Genomic DNA, 19,925 nt, shown 5'->3' on the forward strand with positions numbered 1-19,925 from the left:
TATCCCAGGCAGAATGGCAAGTGATAACATAAGGAAAATCTTAAATATAATCTGGGCAACCGATAGGGAGAAAACAGCCATGCTTCTCCTGGCTATAGATGCCGAAAAAGCGTTTGATATGGTTCACTGGTCGTATCTATTCACCACCTTAGAAAAGATGGGTTTTCGTCCTAAATTCTTAAATTGGGTTGCTCTCTGTATGATAACCCAAAAGCATGCCTCAAAATCAATGGAGGTTACTCAGACTCCTTTATAGTGCAGAGCGGCACAAGGCAGGGATGTCCTCTCTTGCCATTACTCTTTGCACTATTCCTGGAACCCCTGGCCATAACTATTCACAACACCACACAAATCACTGGCTTTCAAATGAACACCCAATCCTAAACTGTCTCTGTTTGCAGACGACATTCTATTAACTATTAGTAACCCACATGTGTCCCTTCAAGCTATTGAATCTGACTTGGCCCAGTTCAGCAAGGTCTCAGGTTTTAAAATTAACTGGAACAAATCTGAGATCTTTAATATATCATGTGATCCCCAGCTGGAATCATTTAAAAAAAATCACCACCCATTCAAATGGTCCCATCAAAAAATTAAATATTTAGGGGTGTACATAGGCAGATTCCTTAATGACCTCTATACGCTGAATTACACTCCCCTAGTGAGAAAAATCGACCTAGACTTAGCAAAATGGGAATGCCTCTCTCTCTCTTCTGGCTTGGGAGAATCTCCACAATTAAGATGAATGTTCTACATCGGCTTTTATATTTGTTTCAAACCTTACCAATCCCAATACCTAGCGTCATGCTTAAATTTTGGCAAACAAAACCTTTTCACTTTATATGGAAAAGGCGACCTCCTAGAGTTGCTCGAATGGTCCTTTATCAATCCAAAGAAATTGGAGGCCTGGGAGTCCCTAGCATAACTCTGTACTATGTCGCAGCCCAGCTCTGAGCCCTTGATTGGCATAATGTAAATACATGCAAACAGTGGGTCCAAATAGAGAAATTTTGGCTAAAGGGCATGCCTTTAACAGCAACAATTTGGCAACCTAGACAAAACATGGCGAGACTGCCCAGACATGGCAGCCACTACACAACATACTCAAGGTATAGGAGGCTTGGAAACTACATTTAGTGGGCCCGAAGACCTATTTTCATTTGTCTCATCTATTTCATAATTCATTATTCTCTCCTTTTCTCCTTTAAATTCTTGTAAAGGCTGGAATGAAAAGGGAATTTTAGTACTAGGAGATGTCTGTGTAAATGGGAAATTAATATCTTTTGATACTTTGAAGGATACATATAATTTACCTAGCTCTGAATTTCTCGCTTATATGCAAATTCAACATTTTATATCTAACATTAAAGACAAACATGGATTCCAAAGTGAGATCTTTATTCAAAGGATTCTGTTCACCAGCTCATCACATGAAAAAGGTGATCTCTAAGATTTACAATCTATTAAATGGAAAAGTGAAGGACAAACCCTCCCACTTAAAAGCTTTCTCCTAGGTCAAGCAGGATGGTAGTCCTCACAGGTGGGTGAATACCAAGCTACAGGCTGTTCCCAGAAACATATATGACCAACCTGCACCGAAAAACTGTGGTGCAGTTGGGAAGACCAGGGGACAGCCTGGTCCCAAACAAAGGCCTTAAGTAGGAAGAGTTGGATTTAAGCCTGGAAGAGGATGCGAAGGACAGATTGGCCCAAGCTACTATCTTGCCAACCATCCTATCCAAGCAGTAGTGGTCTGCAAACATGTGCAGAGAACTTCACATTGCAGCCCTGCAGATTTCAGCGATGGGAACCACCTGTAAGTGGGCCACCAACACCGCCATAGCGCTCACAGAGTGAGCTTTGACCTAGCCTCCCAGCTGAAGGCCCAATTGGGCATAGCAGAAGGAGATAGAATCTGCTAGCCAATTGGATAGAGTCTTTCCCTACTGCCACTCCCAATCTATTCTTTTCGAAAGATATGAAGAGCTGAGTAGACTGCCTGTGGTCTGCTTGGGCTCTAAATAAAAGGCCAAGGCCCTCTTGCAATCCAACATGTATAGAGCCCATTCGCCCTGGTGTGAATGGGAACTCGGGAAGAAGGTGGGCAGAACAATGGACTGATTGAAGTAGAAATCGGTAACCACCTTAGGCAGGAACTTGGAATGCGTACGGTGGATCACCCGATCTTGAAAGAATTTCATATAGGGTGGGTATGTAACCAAGGCCTGAAGCTCACTAACCCTGCGAGCTGAGGTGATCGCCACAAAGAATAGAACTTTCCAAGTAAGAAACTTCAGATCGCAGGAGTACATAGGCTCAAATGGAGGGTGCATGAGCCATGCTAACACAACGTTGAGGTCCCAGGACACAACAGGAGGCTGGAGGTGGGAGGCTTCAATTGAAGCAGGCCACTCATAAAACTTCCTACTTATGGGTTGAACAGAGATGGGCGTGCCAGCGATACATTGATGGTAAGCACTGACGGCACCCAGATGGACTCTGACAGAGGTAGTTTTAAACCCAGCCTGGGAGAGGTGCCATAAATAGTCCAAGAACCTCGGAATGGGGCTGGTAAATGGAGCTAAACCATATCCCTCACACTAAATGGAAAACCTTCGCCACTTTAAATTGGTAAGATTTCCTTGTGGAAGGCTTCTTGGAAGCAACCAGCACCTGAGACACGTTGGACAAGTCCAGGGTCTGAAGGACTAGGCATTCAACCTCCAGGATTTAGGGCTAATGCCCAGAGGTTCAGATGATGCAGCCTGCACCAATACTGCATTATCAGATTGGGCACAGTCCCTAGATTGATAGGATCCCTGATTGGCAGATCTTGGAGGAGTGGGAACCAGACTTGCCTTGGCCAATATGGGGCCACAAGGATCATGGTCCCCAGTCCTGCTGGAGCTTCAAGAGAGTCCTCATGATTAGCAGGAGGAGGATACACATACAGGAGAATGGTGCTGCAATGACAGACAAAGGCATCTGTTGCTGGAAGTTCGTCTGTTCTGAACAGGGAACAGAAATTGCTCACCTTGCAGTTAAATGGGGAGGCAAAGAGATCCATATCTCGAGTTAAGAACATAAGAAAATGCCATACTGGGTCAGACCAAGGGTCCATCAAGCCCAGCATCCTGTTTCCAACAGTGGCCAATCCAGGCCATAAGAACCTGGCAAGTACGCAAAAACTAAGTCTATTCCATGTTACCATTGCTAATGGCAGTGGCTATTCTCTAAGTGAACTTAATAGCAGGTAATGGAATTCTCCTCCAAGAACTTAACCAATCCTTTTTTTAAACACAGCTATACTAACTGCACTAACCACATTCTCTGGCAACAAATTCCAGAGTTTAATTGTGCGTTGAGTAAAAAAGAACTTTCTCCGATTAGTTTTAAATGTGCCCCATGCTAACTTCATGGAGTGCCCCCTAGTCTTTCTACTATCTGAAAGAGTAAATAACCGATTCACATCTACCCGTTCTAGACCTCTCATGATTTTAAACACCTCTATCATATCCCCTCTCAACCGTCTCTTCTCCAAGCTGAAAAGTCCTAACCTCTTTAGTCTTTCCTCATAGGGGAGCTGTTCCATTCCCCTTATCATTTTGGTAGCCCTTCTCTGTACCTTCTCCATTGCAATTATATCTTTTATGAGATGCGGTGACCAGAATTGTACACAGTATTCAAGGTGCGGTCTCACCATGGAGCAATACAGAGGCATTATGACATTTTCCGTTTTATTCACCATTCCCTTTCTAATAATTCCCAACATTCTGTTTGCTTTTTTGACTGCCGCAGCACACTGAACTGACTGGCAGTAGCAGCCAGGATTTTCCACCCACTGCCGGATCCAGGGACCACTCATGTGGTTGAAACACACGTCTCAGACGGTCTGCCACCATGTTAAGTGATCTGGCTAGATACATCGCTTGCAGGAACATTTCCTGCACCAAAGCCCAGGACCAAATCTACATTGCTTCTTGACAGAGGAGGAACGATCCTGTTCCTCCCTGCTTGTTGATGTACCACATTGCTACCTGATTGTCTGTCCGAATAAGGACTGCTTTGTGGGAAAAGTGGTCTCGAAATGCCCAAAGAACATAACAAATCGCTCAAAACTCCAGGAAGTTTATCTGGCATAGAGATTCCTGAGCCGTCCATTGTCCCTGCATGTGGAGGTTGTCCACATAGGCCCCCCACCCATAGGTGGAGGCATTGGTGGTAAGAACTACCTGAGGTGGGGCAGCCTGAATCAGGATCCCCTGTTCCAGACTGGAGAGGATTCCCCCCAGGACAGGGAGACCTGCAGAGGTGGCATGAAGGAGACATGTGCCTCAAAGTCCTTGGATGTTTGCTGCCATTGCGACCATGTCTATTGCACCCTGTCCATACAAAGGCAGGCCAACGGAGTGACAGAGAGAGAGGTAGCCATGTGGCCCAACAGACAAAGCAGCAGGTGAGCAGGAACCAGCTGACTACTGCGCACTATGCTCACCAGTGAGGACAGGGCAAGAGCCTGATCATGGGGCAAGAACACTTTGGCTTGACACCGTGTCCAGTCTGGCCCGTACAAAGTCCAGATGGGGAGAAGGGCACAGGTGCGACTTTGGGCAGTTGATGACAAACCCCAGAAATTGCAGCACTCGCATGATCAGATTCAGGGTGCGCAGTGCTCCCTGCTGGGAGGTGCTTCTGACCAGACAGTCATCCAAGTAGGGGAAAACATGTAACCCTGACGTCTGAAGTGCACCAACCACCGCTGCCAGCACTTGGTGAAGACCCGAGAGGCTGAGTTCAATCCAAATGGCAGTACCCAATATTGGTAATAAGGTCTGCCCCCACCACAAAGCGAAGATTCTTCCCAAGTCACAGGAAGTTCGCAGTGTGGGAGTAGGCCTCCTTGAGAGCAAGGGAGAAGAGCCAGTCTCCTCTTCTGAGAACAGGATCAGGGTTCCCAGAGAGACCATTTTGAACTTTTCCCTCTGAAGGAATTTATTCAAGACTGAGATCGAGAATGGGGTGCAATCCCCAACTTCTCTTGGATATCAGGAAATACCTCAAGTAGAACCCTCGGCTCTGCTGGTGAAGAGAAACGGGTTCTACAGTTCCTGCCATTAGAAGGGGAGAGAGCTCTGCCTGAAGTACTTCCGGTGGAGCAGACGAACCCAAAGATGGACATGGGGGAAAGTCCAAAGGGACGTCCCTGAAATTCAGCCAATACCCCTGGCGAATGATTGCAAGAACCCACTGGACTGACATGATGCGAGGCCAGTGGTGGGTGAAATAAAGCAGCCTGCCTCCTACAGGGGGGGGGGGGCATGCTGCCAGCTGTATGGTAGACTGAGTCACGCTCCCTCGCCTCCAGTCAAAACTCCATGGTGAGGGGCTGCTGGGGGGATGGCTGGGGCCTGGGAGCATGTAGTTTGTGTGAACGACCCCTGGAACCAGCTCGGGGGGGTCTGAGTCCAGAAGGCATGGAGGGTAATACTTCCGTTGCTATTAGAAGGATTTTCTTGAGTTTTGTCAAGAGGCCTTCCTGACGGAGGATGGTAGATCGGAAGTGCTAGCCGATAGCTGTTGAAGGGTCTCATGATGATCTTCAATTGGGCTAACGCATCACTGACCTTGTCCTCGAAGAGATTCTCTCCTGTACAGGGCAGATCAACTAGCTTCTCCAGGACCTCCGGACGAAGGTCTGAAGCCCACAGCCAGGCCATCCTATGGGTGCCAATGCCCACTGCAGACACTGTTTCAAAAACATCATAGGTGGATCTCACCTCATATTTTCCCACCTCCAGACACAGTTGTACTACAGCAGAGAATGCCTCCTGCTGCTGCTGTGGCAGGCTTCCACCAGTTCCTGGACCTATTTCCACAGATTACGATTATATTGGGGCATATACAATTGGTAGGAGGCGATGCGAGAGATAAGCATAGCGCCCTAAAACATCTTCCTACCAAGGACATCCAGCTCCCTGTGCTCTCGGCCCAGAGGGATGGGTGCAGGAGTGCCTGGTTTTTTGAGAGGGGATTCCACCACCACCAATTGGTGAGGGAGGTTGTGTCTCTCAAATCCCAATTGCTTGTTGAACCAAATAGATGGTGTCTGCCTTCTTACTGACAGGAGGAACTGACACCGGATGTTCCCAAATCCTCAGGAAAAATTCCTTCAAGATTTCATGGACTAGGACAGCCACCACCTCCTTTGGCACATCGACAAACTGGAGAACTTCCAGCATCTTGTATTGAGCATCCTCCTCTGTGAGGAGTTGGAAGAGAATGGCTTCGGCCATGGCCCGGATGAATCCCGCAAAAGAGAGATCCTCTGGTGGAAACGGCTCTGAGAGGATGTCACTTGAGTCCTCATAAGAGAAGCCTGAGGTATCATCAACCCAGGGCTCATAGGGCCCTCCTCCTCACTGAGGTCCCTATGGTGCCTGCTCGGGTGGGCCCTGTCATAGCTGCTTGGCTTGGGGCACCAATGGCACTGACGGCCTCGAGGACAGCAAAGGCAGCGTTGTAGGGAGGTTCCCGATGCCCCAAGCACGGAGTCGGGGAACCATGGCCACTTGAGAGTGTTGGTGGCTACAACATATCTTCCTCCTCAGGAACCAATAATGGGAATCGCTCTGTAAGAGAGCATAGTTGGTCGCTGGGGAACAGAGGGTTCCCCTGGGCACAGGTTGTGTCAGAAAGACACCGAAGAGGACATCCAGATGCTCTAACAGGGGCGCCAACAGAGATTCCCTCTGATAGACCCTGGAGTCCCAGTGTTCCCCACCGATATCGGTGCTGGGCACTGAAATCTCCTCGGGGCTCTGAGGAGAGACTCCGGTGATATTTTGTCCCCCTCCATCAGTCCTGGCTGCCCCAGACTTCCAGGAGGAGTTGGACCGCAGGAGAAGGCTCCAGCACCGGTATGGGGGCTGGTGCCGGGATGGTTCAATGCCTCGTAGGGCTCTGAGCACCGCACTCTGTACCCTGCGGTCCAACTCCTCCTGGAAGTCTGGGGCAGCCAGGACTGATGGAGGGGGACAAAGTATCACCGGAGTCTCCTCAGAGCCCCGAGGAGATTCGGTGCCCAGCACAGATATCAGTGGGGAACACCTGGGACTCCAGGGTCTATCAGGGCCTCCGTACCTCAGGGTTGCTTCTGTGACAGCATGGCAGCTGCCGATGCCGCACCAGATTCAGAACAGTGTGTCGACGGTGACTGGTGATGGTGCTTTTGGGATTTCCCTCGATGCTCAGCCTGGTCCTTCCCCGGCACAGAGGACACTGATGATCCCAATGCCTTTGATAGGCCCTCTTCATCACAGATACTATCACCGGCTCCTCTTTCTCAGGATGATCCTGCCGGGGGTGCAGAGAGGGACAGGGTATCTAAGTTCTCCCCTTGGCCCCCGGATATTGACATCCCCGATGCTGGCGTGGATGGAGTAGACTTTTTAGTACCAAAACACTTCTCCATTTTGTCCAGCCAAACACGACGGCCTTTTGGGGTCATTGATCGCACAGCTGACACCCTCGGATGTCGTGCTATGCCCCCCAGGCAGAGGATGCAGACCTCATGAGGATCAGTAATCAACATGGTACGTGGGCACTGGGGGCACCACCAAAAACCGGTTGTTGCCATGAAAAAATAACTGATGAGCGGTCGATGGCTGGCGGCCGCCCAGAAGCAACACGTCGGGAATCAACCGTAAGGAGGCAAAAAATGAGGGGCACCGAGGGGCACAGATTGTAGAAGGGGGGACCCGCCGCTGAAAAAATTAATTCTGAAGAAAACTTTGAAGAGCAGAGATTCAAAAACCGCAAGACAACTAATACCACGGAAGAAAAGATTGAAGGAGGACCCCGCATGGCTAGTAGTATGCTGGGCATGCTCAGTGTGCTAGTCAAAGTTTCTAGACATTGAACCTTTCCTGATATAAACTGAAAACTTTACTGCTCAGAAAGAACTTACTATTATTTAGATCAGGGGTCAGGAACCTTTTTGGCTGAGAGAGCCATAAACGCCAAATATTTTAAAATGTAATTCCGTGAGAGCCATACAATATGTTTAAAACTAAATACAAGTAAATGTGTGCATTTTATGTAAGATCACACTTTTAAAGTACCATAAGTCTCTGAAAATATTACACCAGGCCTTAAGACACCAATACATCTCCTATTAGGAAAACGGACCAAGTCAGGCTGCTATAGAGTCCTACACAGAAACTACACGCCAGCAGAAAACCTCACCTGAATCACGTGCTGTCCCTCACCTAACATAGAATAAAGAGACCAAAACGCAGAACAAGAAGCATGCAGAAAAAACTGAATTGGAAACTGCAACAAGCCAGAAGTCTCTGTATGCAGTGTAACAAAGGAAAAAAGAAACATCACCCATCCTTATAAAACAAATCAAGAAATATAAAATCATCAGCAGTAAAACTGTACTAACAAAAAGAACATATTTCGAAACAGCTGATGGGTGGAATATCCAACAATTAAAAACTCATATAAAACATTTCCAGATACCAACAAAATATTTCAAAATAGCAGACACAAAGACCCAGTAATGAAAAATAAGAAGGATACAAAAATGTTTTTGCTCTGCATACCTGGGAACGTTTGATATCCAGGTGTCCTGAGATTGTTCTGAATTAGCAGGAGGCGGGGTGGTTTGCTTGGAACTTTCTCCTCTCTCAGTCACATACCAGCGCTCTTACACTGGCTCTCAATTACACACCTATACACACATGCTCTCAGTACTCACATATACACATGTTTTTTCTCTCTCACTTATATAGGCTCTTAATTATGCATTTACACACATGCTGTCTATCTTTTCACGCTTACACACAGACACACAGGCTTTCAATCACATAAATACATGCTGTCTTTTTCTCTCACACAGACTCTCATTTACATGCTTACAAACATGTTCCTCTCTTCTCTCATTTACACACAGGCTCTCAATCACATACTTACATGCTCCCTCACCTAAATCAGCTCTCAATCACACACAGACACACAATGATCTCTCTCTCTCATTAAACAAAGGCTCTCAATCACATACTCACATGCTCCCTCACCTAAATCAGCTCTCAATCATACATAGACAACACATGGTCTCTCTCTCTCATTTAAACACAGGCTCTCAATCACATACCTCACATGCTCCATCACCTAAACCAGCTCTCAGTCACACACAGACACACATGATCTCTCTTCTTACTTATACACACAGGCTCTTAATCATACATACACATGATTTCTCTCACACACAAAGGATCTCAATCATACACCACATACTCTTTCACACAAACAGGGTTTTCAATCACAAACTTACACATACAGGTTCCCAATCGTAAACTTACATTCATGCTCTCTCACAGGCAGGCTCTCTCTCACAGACATACTCTCTTTCACATATACAGGCTCTCAATCATTCACATACATGCAATCTCTCTCTCACACACACACACCCACTCACTCACACAGGCCCCCCCCCCCCCCGCGGCCCAGAAGAGGAAGTGGAGCGTATCGGGTGCCTGCGCGGCAAGAAGAGGCCACGCTAGTGCGCTCGGCATCGGCCCGAAGAAAAGAAGACTGCAGCGCGGCTCGGAGGAAAATGAAGAACTTCAACCGCGGCCGATGGGACTCCGCCTCCGCGAGGGCTGAAAATGAAGAGGTTAGCGTTGGGAGGAGGCTGCTGCTGCCGCCGCGAGTTCCCGGGGTGGGGGTGGGGGAGAGAGTGAATGAGCGAGCAAGCTCGCTCATTCACAATATTTGAGGAGAACCATTACAACACACAGATCTGATTCAGCACTTTCCAAATACACAGAAAACCTTTGAGATCTCCACTAGATAAAGTCAAAGATCTGAGTAGAGAGGTAGAGAGGAGCAAATTACTTGCTATAGCTCTCCCGGGTGCAGGGTCAGATTTAAGAATTTTGCACCCATAGACCAGGTTGGAGAGTGGGGAGTTTGATACGCTGGAGATGGGAAAATGCAGAGAAAATTCCTGTCCCTCCACCCCCATCCGCCTCAAAATCCTAGTGGTGTTACAGCAGTGCCCCTTTAAAGTGGACAGCAGAAGCAGTCCTCCTCCTTGGTATAGTTGCATTCCTTTTTAGGCCTGAGTATTTGGCAACTTCAAAATTTGGCATCACAGGCAATTGTCTGTGTTGCCTCTACCTCAAGCCATACCTGCCTGTGTGGTGGCTGCAGTTGTAGGTTCGAGCCTGCTCAAGGGAAGGCTGCAGAGATCTGTGTGTGGTATTTTGAGTTGGCAGTTGGAAGAGGAGCTGCTTTTTTCTGGGTTCTCTGGCTGCACAGAATAAAGAGGAGACTGTTCTTTCAGATTTTGAGTTGAGATTTTTAAAATTTATTTTTAGAAGTTTTCCTGAGAAATCCTTGATCCTTAGCTAAGGGAGGAACATTGAGGAAATCCCTCGTCCTTGGAAGGCCAGAAGTAGAAAAGATCTGCTGTTCCCATCTCCTACCATGTGGATGGCCAGTGGTGACTCTCCAAAGGGATAGCCCAGGTTAATAATTGTGAGAATATTTGGATTTGTGAGAGTTTTTTGCTGCCATCCTTCCTGCCCAGTAGTGAGGAAGAAAAGAGTTTTCTCTTACTCAGTGGAGAACAAGTTTACCATCTGGTAAGGAAACTAAAATCTTTGATAGGGTTCTCCCGATGAACAAGAGTTCACTCTGCAAGGAGGAACAAAGTTTGGTGTTGCGCTGGAGGTGGATTCTTGGGCTGAGGTGGGGTTGATGCCACCCGTAGGCAAGGTCCCCACCGTCAGTAGGTGGAGTGGGCTGAAGCTAGAGGCCACTGGAGCTTCACCTATACCAGCCCACGTTCCCCTCGGGTTGAGCTTTTGGGTGCCAGGGCCAGCAGGACTTAGGTGGGCCTCGAGATAGGTAATTGAAGGTAGATGGTTCAGCCCAGAGACAGCAGCCAACAGGTGGCATAAGTCTATCCAAGATAGGTAACTGAACTGGAACCCAAGCACCAAGGAGAGTCTGAGGGTGCTTGAGCAAAGGAAGGCCGAAGTCTTGCAAGTCCACGTCCAGAGGATAGAGGCAGAGGAGTCACTGCCAGACTTGGATGGAAGCTGGCGGCCAGAGGAGACTGTAGCAAACAACGTGGAACTCTAGACAAGAAAGAGTCTATAGCAATGGTCAGGGCGCGGAGAAGGCAGGCGTGGTCAGGCGTAGCAATGGTCAAGGCATGGAGAAGGCAGACGTGGTCAGGCATAGTAGAGGTCAGGCAAGGTCAGGCATAGCAGTGGTCAGGCTTGGAGAAGGCAGGCGAGGTCAGACATACTGGAGGTCAGGCTTGGAGATAATCATAAGGCAGAGTCAGGCAAAGCAAGGTCAAAGTCCATGAAGTCAATCCGAGGCAAGGAGCAGGGTAGGAACAAAGAGACAGGAACCAGGAACAATGAGGAATCAGGACCACAAGGCTGAGACAAATCTTTAAAGGCAACGATCACTCAATCAACAGGGAACCGAGGAGACTTGTTGCAAAGGCCAAAGCTTAGTAATGCTGCCTGAGTTTAAGTACACTGAGAGTGGGTGACATCAGCATCCGGGTCCGCGCCAGGTTCCCGCCGCAGGCCCTTTAAAAGGATCGAGGATACGTGTGCGCCTAGGAGGGGGGCGCGGCGCGATCGGCGGTGTCTCTCCACGGAGCAGTCGGAGAGGCCTGTCCAGATGAGGAAGCCTGGTTGGAGGTTCCGGGCAGCACGGCAGGACCAGGGACACTGGCAGGGGCCCGAGGTCGGAACCAGCGGCCGACTGCCGCCAACAACGGAGAAGAGAGTGCTGAGGTCCATCTGGGAAGGTATGGGCCCTCCCACGGGTGGCAAGCATAACATTTTGGAGCTGCGATATATGAAATAACTTTTGGTCCTCAGGTATTTTGGGGATTTTTGCTTTTCCATGCCCTGGAGGGGGATTCCTGGGAGCCCAAGTACTGAAGGACACTTGCATAAAGAGAAGTTAAAAAAACAGATAACTGGTTATTTCAAGAACAAGTGTGTATATATTGTCAAGCTATTACTGAAGCTCTACAGCAGTAACATTTTGTTTTGGAAAACTTAATTAGAATATCTACATCTGTTATATTCGCACATGAACAGCATGCCCTGAAGAGAGAGGCCTCCCTTACACCTTTGGGCCCTCAGAGGATCTGAACACGAGACTGCTGGGATGTTGAGAGGACTTAGCTCCAGGATCAAGTGTGACTCCTGCCTTCCTGGATGAAGACCAGAAGGGGGTATGGGATTATTTATTTAAATATTTAGTGGTTTTTATATACCGATAACCATTTGCACATCGAATCGGTTTACAAGGAACATTGTGATTATCTAGAATTGGGTTACAAGGACCATTGTGATTATAAGGTATACCATATCTAGAATTGGGTTACAAGGACCATTGTGATTATAAGGTATACCATAACTGATATAAAATTTAAAACATTTAAAACATTTACATATAACATTGTGAAAATATGGTGATTTATTATAACATTTTCCTGACAATTCATCTGCCTACATCTGTCTCATCAGAGGCCTCCAAGCCTTTTTGTTTGTACACATAAATTGACTGCAAAAGTTTCAGTTACTGGTACTCAGGGTATCAACCTAATAAATGAAGCTTGACCGACGTGCTGCAAATGCGCAGTAGAGAGCAGCTCTACTGCACATGTGCGGGCAAGCACATCGGTCTCAGCGAGCGTCAGCTGAATATATCAATATGGCGGCGTTGAGCGGCGGTGGCGAGGAGCAGCAGCGGCAGTAGCGGCGTAGAGCAGCAGCAGCGGCAGCGTGTAGTGAGGGAGGGAGGGAGGAGAGAGTGAGAGGGAGGGACTGAGGGAGGGAGGAGAGAGTGAGAGGGAGGGAGGGAGGAGTGGGTGAGTGTGTGGGAGGGAGGGCATGGGAGAGGTGGGGAAGAGTGAGGGGAGACTGAGAATGAGGGAGAGGTGAGAGACAGAGGGATGTGAGTAAGTGGAAGGGTAAGAAGTTGTGGAGCAGAGAAAAAGGGAGTGGAGGAGGGCTGAGGAGAGGGGATAGGATTGAGAGAGGGTGGTGGGAAGTGACTGAGGGAAGGGAGGAAGGTGAGAGTGAGGGGAAGGAGGCAGTGGGAGACAGAGGGTGAGTTAGAGACTGAGTGGAGGGAAGGGGGTGAGTGAACGAGGGAAAGGGGGAGTGAGGGAGAGAAAAGTGTTAGAAGGGTGCTGTGTTCGAAAATGGACTGAAATTTTTTTTTTAATGTAGCCCGTTTTACGGCTTGTATAGTATAGGCAGAGTTCTATATAATTTCTGTTTAAGAATTGTAGTGACTGATCTTAATACAATATTCAGAGGGAATTTGACACACCATTCTTTACACAAAATCTTCAAGTAGTATTCCACTCTATACTCTATTTTCTTACTGCCTACCTTTTATCAGCAGTATTGCTTTTGGTACTTGAAAGATTCAGTGCATGGACCCATAGGCCCTTCCCCCCCCCCCCCCTCCACCCCCCATTCTCCATACTTGGGCTTTTGATTTCCAGTCACCCTAAGATTGCCATGGATTAGTGGGGGGAGTCAAACAAATGTTCTCCTCTCACATATATCATCTCTCCCCCCCCCCTCCCCCATATGCTCTCACATACATATAGTATACACACATATGCTCACACATGCTGTTCACACTCATGCTCTCTCCCCCCAGAACATACAAGCTACAGCTTCCTCCTTGGGCCTGCACAGCATCTCTCACATACATCAACATGCACACAACATGCTCTCATATGCTTTTTGCTCACACACATACTCTATGAAACATACAGTCACATGTCCCCACTGATGCAACAGCCTCCTTGGCAGCTGCTCGCCATCACAAGTCTCTTTTGCTTCACAGTCCCACCAGGACAAGAGTCTCCATTGGCGGTGCAACTCCACTGACAGCAACCGCCTCCTCTCTTTAGCTGCAGGCCCGGCTAACAGCACTATCTTCTCTTTGACCCTGTGGCCCAGCTGACAGTGGCCATTTCTTTTCAGGACCACAGTCCAGCGGGCAGCAGCCTTTTCTTTTCAGCTGCTCAGACCCAGCCAACATAGCAGCCCCTCCTCTTTGTTCTGCAGGGAGAAAAAGACCCAGAAGAGCACAAGGCCTGGACACCCTCAGACTGTCCCTAATCCGGAGCAGAGTAGCAAGCTACAATTTATGGTTCCATTGCCTACAAGGCAGGACATATTGGGGATTAAAAAAATTAGCGGGAGCCACAGCTGAGACTCGAGGCATGGGCCCCATGTGCCTAGTACTAACGAGGCCTCTTGCTTATTAGTAAAATTAAGATTTGCACTGTGTGGTGTCTACTTTGTGTACTCCCTGCCACTGGAAATGAGAGGTACAAGTGTTCGTTGGGTGCTCTGATGTGGGGGGCCCATGGACAGTGTCATTCTCTCCTTTTTGTCAGAATTCTGCACCCAGTTATATGCCACAGTTAGGGTAGAATGGTTTTTTTTTTCCTTTGTGGCTGTCTTTCCCCCTCCCTTGGCATGCAGTTCTACTGTTTTACGTGAGGGGGGATTACAGCACTAAGCCACAATTGAGTATGTAGCAAAATAGGCTCAATATGTGATCTGACCTTACATTCCCAAGGAATCATGAGAAGAGCATACTTATCAAACACTCAGAAGTGAGGTACTGAGCTTAGAAAATATCCAATTTAAATTTTCCTTTGAGTATTTTCTTGAAAATGCCGCACACTAAGAGGAAAGCTCGGGTGAGAGATGTTTCCTCTACACCGGAGTCTGCGAGGCAAACAAAGATAGATGAAGCCTTTGCGAGAACGCCATCAAACCCGGAAGTAATCGTCGCTGGGGCAGGCATGGAGCAGCTGCCGAGCCCCCTGACGTTTAAGACCTCCTTAAGCCCGGGATATCCAACAGTACTGCTGACCCACCAATGATTCCATCAAATCCCGCGGATATATTTGGGAAATCCGCGCTGGTAACTAGTGGTATCCAGAGAGGAGAGGAGGACCTCCCCTCGGTGAACCAGATAGAAGAGGGTTCCAGGAACCACGAAATTTTGGCTCAACAACGCCCGGAAAACCTGAAGAAGAGTGGCGAAGGCCTTATGGAGGTAGGATTCGCAATGAGTAATCTTGCCCCTCTTAATTCCCCCTCAGTTTTAGCGCCTTTGTTAGAGGAGGAAATTAAAAACATTTGATGGTAATGCAGAAATCTATCAATACATTGACATCAACTGTTAAGGAAGCCATGATAAAACATCTGAATTAGAGGGAACATTGACAGAGGTTGAAAAAAAGAACATCAACTTAGAAGGAAAAGTGGAAAGAATAGAAGAGATTACAAACTAAATTTAATAAAATCGGAGAAACTGTTTGTGAACAAGATGGAGTTCCAAGAGAATCAAGCTAAAAGAGCAAACTTACGGTTTTTGAATTTCCCTGAAACCAAGTTACAATCTCCTGTGGACCTTTTGAAAAGTTATTTCGTGAATATCTTAAAATATTCACCAGAAAAAATTACTGTTATAAATACAGCTTATTATCAAGTTCAGCGCCCTAATTTGGGTGAAAATCCTAATTATCAGCAAGAAAAGCAAGGGGAAGAGACTTTAGATTTATCAGATTTCCTTGAAAAATCATTTGAAATGGGCATTACTTTAGGAGCTACATTATTGGTACAGTTTTCTTCAAAAATTGATAGAGATGATGTATTAAAACAGTATTTTAGATTTCAAAAATTGAAGTTTTTTGGCCAACTGATTTGTATATTTCCAGATATAGCAAGGGTGACGCAGATAAAACGAAAGAAATTTCTAGTTATGCGTAGTGAGGTGGTACAAAGAGGAGCTCGGTTTGTGCTGCGGTTTCCATGCCGTTGTTTACTATATTGCGGGGATGTAAAATATATATTTACAGACCCAGAGCAATTACGCAGCTATTTAGATTCCTCAAAGTGATCCTAGTATGAATCCAAAAGGTAGTTGGGGAAAAAAAAAAGAGAATAGGCGTTGATTATAAAATATAGCATATCATTTTGAATATATGAAGATTTTCCTTTATTCACTGCTCTGTTCACCCTTGGTCTCCCACATTTCTTTTAAGTCAATGTTTCAATTTATGTCTAACCCCCATCCTTAAGGATCTACATTGGCTCCCCATCCTATCCCGTATATACACTACAAAACCCTGACCATAATACACAAGTCCATCCACACCCACAACTCCAACTGGCTCGACCTCCCCTTCACTGCCCCCCTGTCCATCCGAGCTACCAGATCCACCCACAATGGCACCCTACATGTCCAATCCTTGAAAATGGCTCACCTCTCTTCCACCCGCGACCGTGCCATCTCCATTGCCGGTCCGGCTCTCTGGAATTCTCTACCTGTCCACATGCGCCTTGAACCTTGTACAATTAAATTTAAAAAGAAACTAAAAACTCTCCTGTTCAACCATGCCTACACAGAATAGCTCCTGCACTCCCCCCCCCCCCCCCCCCCCACGCAGGTGACCGCCCTCTCCTTATATTAAGGAGACATTCATTGTAAATTTGTAAATTTTTTTCTCTTGTTATGACCTTCTTGTTTTCTCTATCCTCCTACTACCTTTTGGTTTACCCCCGCCTAGGTTCATTCTCCCTGTTGAAATGTATTTTCCAAACTTTCAGTTATTATGTGAACCGGTATGATGTCCCCACTAATACCGGTATATAAAAGTTTCTAAATAAATAAATAAACTAAATCTTTAATCACACACTATCTTGGCTCTCACACACCTTATGTATTCCGGGTACCCAAATTGTAAACAATATCCCAAAGTGCTGGTACACCTGGTACTTTCTTCAAATATTTAGGAATAGCTATTATCTCACAATAGTTTTGTAGGACCACTGCTCATAGGGTCAAGGTATTTTTACCAGACTCTTTTATGGTTTCTGGTCCAATTTGCTTTATATTTTTTCAAGATTTTTTCATAATTTTTTTTATATAACTTTTACTTTGTCACACTGGTGAAAACTCCAAAAAAGTCACATTTGAAAGTCTATAAGCTGTCACTTTTCTCAATCCCGATGAAAATTAATTCAGCAATAGTACTTATCTGCATAGCCCAACACGATCGCGTTTCGGACCCCCACTCTTGAGGTCCTGCTTCAGGGGACAAAAACTTTCATATTATTCCGTGACAATCAAAACCAGTATGCTGAATTCAATAGCTGCATCCATCCATTCTTGTAGACGCGATCCCAGCTTGGAATCGCCTTTCTTTGAAACATGGCTCACACCGGATGGCTTTTAAAGTGTTGAAACCGGAAGTCCCTCCCCTCTTCTACCTTCTAATTATTTAACCAATGTCACCAAACAGGTTGGATAGATTCATAGACTTCCTTTACCTTAGTTCTCCTTCACGTCGTCTTCTTTCGAAATCGGAACCTAAATCTTCAAAATGCCCACGTGGGCCAAACAACCTCCCGCCTTCGTACGGGGTCTTCAAACAGGTCGGATAGACTCATAAGCTTCCTTTACCTCAGTTCTCAATCAAGTCGTGTTATATCGCAAACCCGGAAATGATGTCATCAACGTTGCTCCGATATGAGCCAGATCAACCACAATCTCTAAATGGATCCTCATTGTTTCGTGGATTATTTGATAAATTATTTCCAACATACCCAATCCTGAAGTTTATTGCCTCTGTGTCACTAATCATATCTTGATATTCCATCACACCAAGATTTTTTATGTTACCAGAAAACAGTTCCATCCTGAGCGATTCTACAGTCTTTAATGCGATCGTGTTTTCTCCAGAGTAGTTACATTAGTAGTACATTAGTTACATTAGTAGTACATTAGCTGTCCAGATTTGCCTAAAGAAACCACATATCAAAAAGATCTTCAAATTAAGGAATACCAATTAATTTTCTCATTCAGGCCACATGGGTCCATTGACTTCAAGGTATAAATCCAATGATGTTCACGTTTGAGACGATATTGAATATCTCCACCCCTACAACTTGGACGTATTTTTTCTATAATTAACCAATGAAGATCAATAAAGCCATGTTTATACTGTACACAGTGCTGTACAAGTGGGGCCGCCATTTTCAACGTTCAAGAAACTTCTATGCTCCATCAGCCTAGTGCGAATTTTCCTTTTTGTTCTCCCCACATAAATCAACCCACACGGACATCGGATGACGTAAATGACGCCCTTTGACTCACAAGATGTCAAAGCTCTGAGTTTCACTGTTACATTCAAATGTGGAACCTGCCACTGTTCACCAGTCCAAGAGAGGGAACACATCTCACAGTGTCCACACGGACGATGACCCCCATTTTCCAGATCTTCTATCGTTGAATTGAAGGTAGAATGTACAACCATATCCCGTAGATTTTGTCCCCTAAAAAAAGCAAATCTTGGACCTGCCTGAAATGTTTCATGTAGAGCTAATACCTGCCAGTGTGTACGAATCACATTTATTACTGAGTGAACTTGAGCAGAATATCTCAAGGTGCATGTAAGTTGTTTAGAAAAGGGGCGTTGTTGGTAATGCAAGAGCAACTCTCTATTTGCAAATAGTGCCCTTTTAAAGGCTCTCTTTACCACTGATCTCGGATAACCCCTTTGAAGGAATCTGTCAAACAACTCCAATGCTTGAATCCGAAACTCCATATCAGTGGAACATATCCGGCGCAGCCGGAGAAATTGAGAGATGGGTAACCCATCTTTTAATCGAATTGGATGTACACTGGAATATCATAAATAATTATTACAATCTGTAGTTTTTCGATATAAAGTAGTACTAATTTTATTACCTTCACGCCTAATCCATATGTCCAAAAAGGCAACAGCTATCTGTTCATATTGGGCCGTAAATTGTAGATGTGGATCCAGTGCATTAAACCAACGCAAAAAGGTTTGAAGATCCTCAAGGGATGATGACCAAATAAAAAAGATATCATCAATGTAACGTTTATACAATAGCATTTTTGTAAACCACTGGGAGGGATATAGATACTGATCATCAAATTGTACGACATATAAGTTGGCGATATCAAGTGCAACTGTAGCACCCATCGCCACCCCCTGAATCTGTAGGAAAAATTTCCCATCAAACTGAAAAAAGTTTTTAAATAGTACCAACTTCAAACATTCAGACAAAAACGAAGAGGGAACTCTATGTGGCCGTGGTAGACGATGAAAAAACTGCTCCATCAATGTAAAGGCTTCTTGTTGCGGAATATTCGTGTATAATGACGAAATGTCCAAGGTGACCAACCAGTACTCGTCTGGAAGATCTGAAACCTCTTGTAGTAATCGCAACATGTGTGAGGTATCTTGGATGAATGAGCGGGCCCCCTTCACAAATGGCTTTAAAAAGAAATCCAGGTAAGTTGATAATGGTTCCAGTACAGATATGTGGTTTCTTTAGGCAAATCTGGACAGCTAATGTACTGTTTACTCTGGAGAAAACACGATCGCATTAAAGACTGTAGAAGCGCTCAGGATGGAACTGTTTTCTGGTAACATAAAAAATCTTGGTGTGATGGAATATCAAGATATGATTAGTGACACAGAGGCAATAAACTTCAGGATTGGGTATGTTGGAAATAATTTATCAAATAATCACGAAACAATGAGGATCCATTTAGAGATTGTGGTTGATCTGGCTCATATCAGAGCAACGTTGATGACATCATTTCCGGGTTTACGATATAACACGACTTGCTTGAGAACTGAGGTAAAGGAAGCCTATGAGTCTATCCGACCTGTTTGAAGACCCCGTACGAAGGCGGGAGGTTGTTTGGCCCACGTGGGCATTTTGAAGATTTAGGTTCCGGTTTCGAAAGAAGATGACGTGAAGGAGAACTAAGGTAAAGGAAGTCTATGAATCTATCCG

The sequence above is a fragment of the Rhinatrema bivittatum genome, chromosome 4 (genome assembly GCF_901001135.1).
Source record: "Rhinatrema bivittatum chromosome 4, aRhiBiv1.1, whole genome shotgun sequence".
NCBI lineage: Eukaryota > Metazoa > Chordata > Amphibia > Gymnophiona > Rhinatrematidae > Rhinatrema > Rhinatrema bivittatum.